This window comes from Podarcis vaucheri (genome assembly GCF_965113315.1).
Source record: "Podarcis vaucheri genome assembly, chromosome: Z".
NCBI lineage: Eukaryota > Metazoa > Chordata > Lepidosauria > Squamata > Lacertidae > Podarcis > Podarcis vaucheri.
The window spans coordinates 22,718,335-22,723,232 of NC_138758.1; the positions used below are offsets into that span (position 1 = coordinate 22,718,335).

Consider the following 4,898-nt stretch of genomic DNA (forward strand, 5'->3'; position numbering starts at 1 on the left):
GAATCAGATCAAAGGACAATGTACTCCTACAACTTACTTCCTAAAGTAACCAATCAGATGCCTCTGGGAAGCCCACAAACCCAGGGCATGGAAGCAGTAGCCTTTCCCTGTGGTTGCCTCGCCGCCACCCCCAGCAACTGGTATTCTATGGCATGCTGCCTTTCAGCCTGGAGATCCCACAATGGCTAACAACTGCTTATAGAACTCTCCTCCATCAGTTTATCTAATTGTCTTTCTAAAGCCATCTGGGTTGGTGATCACTGTAAGGATAGATTTGATTATACCTTTAAGAACCCAACCCATATCTTGTTTAGGATGTCAGGCCCAAGGAAATGTGTTACCTTGCCCCCAAGAAAGAGGGGGCCCAGGGCCTCATGGCATGTGTGCGATGCATACATGCCCAGGGCCATGCTGATGTTGCACATGGATGCTGACGTCATGTGTGCACACCCAGTGGTGTGCAACCACTGCCACCACAGAAGTTGGGGTGTCCCTCTGATTTAGAATTTTGTGGGGGGGCTTGTCTCCCACAGCCCCCCATACTTGGCTCCCCTGGGCCTAAACAGAAGGTAGAGCTAGAAGCCAGAGTGAGAAAGTAGTTAAATGAAAGAAGGCCTTGTTATACACAGTTCTTTAATAAAACTATTGCTTCTTCAACTCCTCTGCTTATTATTAAACAGAGAACATTACAACCATTGTTGCATCTGGTGAGAGTGAGTTCCACAGGAATACAGAAAGCTGTCTCATGTCAAGTTCAGTCAGGTAAGGGGAGAAATGAATACAACTTGCCTCTTAAAAGTGAACCTGTCTCATTTGCCCTCTCCAAATCAATACGCAACTACCATTCAAAATTCATGTACAAAAATTCACATACTAAAATGCATATATGTTTAGGGAAAGTGCACACAACAAATGGGTATATTAGTGAAAACAATATTTTTTTAAAAATGCACTATATTGCTGATTTCCCCCCCCCCCCACAAAAATGCACATGGGAGGCAAATTTCCAGTCAAAATGTGTATTTAGGAGAAATGCACACACAAAAAAGTAGAAATGTTATTGGAGACTTTTTTCTTTTTTAAAAAAAATCCATAAACGGGTATAGAAATAGCATGAACTGAACTTAATGTTGAAAAATTGGAAGCCAAGAAAAATGGACTTTGGCAGGTGAATAGCTCATTTGGTTAGAGCATGGTGCTGTTAACACCAAGGTTGCAGGTTTGAGCCCCATATGGGACAGCTGCATATTCCTGCATTGCAGGGGAGTTTACTAGATCAGGGGTGGTCAATCTGGTCCCTACCGCCCACTAGTGGGTGTTACAGGATTCCAGGTGGGTGGTAGGGGGTTCTATGGCACAAGCTGAATCCACCTTCCACCAAGTACGGGTGGGTGGAAAGAAAATTTTACCATCAAGAAAGATGCATTAGTGGGCGGTAGGTATAAAAAGGTTGACTACCCCTGGACTAGATGATCCTCAGGATCAGAACTGGAATCAGAATTGATTCCAGTTCTACAATTCTGTGATTCTATGATTCTATGAATTGTCCATGCATAGGTTATATACAGTGGTGCCCCGCAAGACGAATGCCTCGCAAGACGGAAAACTCGCTAGATGAAAGAGTTTTCCGTTTTGGAGGTGCTTCGCAAAACGAATCTCCTATGGGCTTGCTTCGCAAGATGACAATGTCTTGCGAGTTCCTGCGGGGGTTTTTTCCTCCCCCCCCCCTTTTTCTAAGCCGCTAAGCCGCTTATCAGCTGATCCGATAAGCCGATAAGCCGCTAATAGCGAAAAAACCGCTAGACGAAGAGAATCACAGAACGGATTCTTTTCGTCTTGCGAGGCACCACTGTATAGCCCATTATTTGGTCAATATCAGAAAAATCCCTGTTGTATCATCCCAAAAAACCATCCAACACAGCATCCTATTTTCATCGCAACCAACCAGACACCTACAGGAAACCTGCGAACAGGACCTGAGTGAAGCAACAACTCTCTCCAAAATTGTGTTACTCTGATTATTTTGACTTGTAGCAGCTCTCCAAGATCTCAGAAAGGTCTCCATCACCTTCTATGTGATCCTTCCCCCGAAAGATTCCAGGGAATTGATATGAAGGCTTTATGCATGCAAATCATGTGCTTTGCCTCTGCGCTATGGTCCTTCCTCATAATTTAATCATTCTCTATGTGAAAATGTCCATCCCTTTCTATACCCTGTATCTCCTAATAATCAGCATCATTGAACTACTGCAGATATTAGGAGGTGGGAGAGATTGGCCCACTCTTCAATAATCTTTTTCCTAACCTTCTTTGGCTCGTGAATGTGATCCTGGCTTTTGATTTTCAGTATGAAGCCCTGCATTGATTTATTTTGATGCAGATTCTTTAATTGACAGGTGTGCAAGCTGAGTTGCAAGAAAGGAGGTACAGTAAGGTTAAGGTGTGAGTGGAAACTAAATGGCTCTGTTTGAAACCCATAGGAGTCAACCAGAGTGCAATTTAACAATTTCTCTTGCAGTGTATTAGGACTTGGACTTTGTGTGTGGTCCATTGTTCAGTTTATAATGGATGCGCTGTTGGCTTGCAGAGTTACTGAACTACCCAGGTTTTTTTGCTCCTTTTCTTTGAGGGGGGATAAAGTGCTTTGAGGTACTCTATGAATGAACGTCGTACTGAGAAACCCTAATCTATTCCATATTGCACAATGAAAAGCAACTCCACTGAGCCCTGAAGAATTGTAGTACTTTCCCCTCTTTTGCTCTGAGTACATGGCAAATCTGCAGGGACTCTGCAAGGTGTGTCTGGAACCCTTTTCTTTCGTTGAAGCCCTTCTTCGTGTCCCCCCACCATGAGAGTCCAGGAGGGCAGCAACACAAGAACGGGCTCTCTGTTTTTGGAATGCTTTCCCTAGGGAGGCTTGCCTGGCCCCTTCGCTAGGTGCCAGGTGAAAACCTTTCTGTTTAACCAGGCCTTTGGCTGATTAAACATTCTGTAGCCTACTAAATGTGTTTGTGAGAAATGGGGTTATTGTGGTTTTTTTTGTGGGGGTTATTATTATGTATTTTATGTTCTCATTTTGTACTTCTATGTTGTGAATTGCCCTGTGATCTTTGGATGAAGGGTGGTATGCAAATTCAATAAATATAAATAAATAAGTAACCTATCCACCCCAAAAAAAAGTAAAGAAAGAGATTAACAAGTGGGACATGCAACAAAATATTGCAGCATGGCGTAGTCCTGCTGTTCAGCTGTGAATACTCCATTCTGTTTTCACTTTCCAGTAGTTTCCTGTTTTTCCCACTACCAACCTCAACAGCCAGCCAGCATCCCATGCCCAGCCTCAGTTGTGTTTGACTACATAAGCAGTAGCAGTGGCGTAGCGTGGGGGGTGCAGGGGGGCCGGCCGCACCGGGCGCAACATGGGGGGGGGCGCGCTCACACTCGCAGCTCTCTGCCCCTAGGGCAGAGGGGGCGCAAATTACTTGCCTTGCCCCGGGTGCTGACAACCCACGCTACGCCACTGAGCAGTAGAACTTAGAGAACTGGGATTTCGAGGAGGATGCACCCAACACCCACAGTGTTGAACAGATCCTGGTGCAGAGAAGGCCAGTAGGAGGTCCAACAATTCCTAAGTGATTCTGCATGTAGTGAGGGAAGTGAGGGGTAAGGGGGGCTCGCCAGCCTGCAAAGCTGCCCCATCTACGACAAGGAAAACTCTGATCCTAAGCCTCTGCTACCTTGTGGGATATCTTTGGGAGAAGAAAAGGAGTAAATCCAGCACAAATACAGAGTGGGGTCCCTAAGATGGTTGTACATCTCCTTCCAGCAACTCCTGCAGTCAATCTGGTGCCAAATGTATTGCACTGTTGTCTTTTGGACCACATCAGCAAGGCTGAGAGGGGAGTCTTATCATCTGGGCAGCCAAGGACCTCCATACGCACTGCTGAGGCTAACACGCCAGGGAAGTCACTTCACTGCTGCTTCACCCCCAGAGGCACACTCCATTGTCTCTTGAAACAGACAGAGGCCAACACGCAACACACATCTGTTTCCCACCAGCTTTTGCCTCTGATCTAGGTCATGAGGAATAGGGTCCTCAGTTTCCAGGGGGCCCCCTCTACACCTCTGCTTGAAAGGAAGATTGCAAACTTCCCCTGTTGAAATGGCTGCAAGCAGTGGGTTTGTTGCCGCTTTAAAAACTCTAAATATTTTTCGTGGGTTTTTTTTTTTAAAAAAAGTCTATTTAAACAGTGTGGGGTTATTTTAATCTCAAATTGGCATTTTCAAGAGAAAGAACTTTTAAAAGAAAAAGGAATCTTGAGCTATTTTTTCTTCTTCCATGTTTTCTCACTTTAATTAATTTAAAATGAATGAAAAGTGCTTCATGCTCTAAGATGCTGAAACTGTCGGCATCAGCTGACTCCAGCACTCTCAGCCTCATCTTCAGACTGAGCTGTGGGTAATTCTTGTCTTTGATGTCTTTTGAAGTGTTTGTGGCTTAGGCTGAGGCAGTTTTACATGGCAAAGCCAATGGCTTTTAAATATTTGAGGTCGAATCCTCAGGATTAGGAAGAGCCACTGCTGCAAGAAATGTGCTCCCAGTCAGAGACCTCAAAGAAGGCCCTGTAGCTTCTGAGGCCTTGTAGGTGGTGGGATCATGGGATCAGTTCCCACCCCCTTTAAAAAAAACCAAAAAAACCTCCAGGAGGAGAATTAGTTAGAATGTACCTAAATGCACATACTTGGATTTTGCTGGTCTTTTCGAAACTCCCTTTTCGCTTCTCTGAAGTAAGAATTCCAAATGCACTTTTGAAAATACCTAAAGAATAAATAACCATGCAGTTTGTGAAAATTATCCTAGTGTATTAATTTGCTGTGTATTACTTTGTCATGTTACC

General features: G+C 44.5%; 1 long non-coding RNA gene across 1 annotated transcript; it reads left to right on the top strand.

Moving 5' to 3' along the window:
- The first annotated feature begins 565 nt into the window (after positions 1-565).
- LOC309523399 lies at positions 566-4,218 on the top strand. Its single transcript, XR_014215350.1, has 3 exons — positions 566-762; positions 3,282-3,376; positions 3,539-4,218. It is a non-coding gene; the product is annotated as an uncharacterized lncRNA (long non-coding RNA).
- The last annotated feature ends 680 nt before the right edge of the window (positions 4,219-4,898 follow it).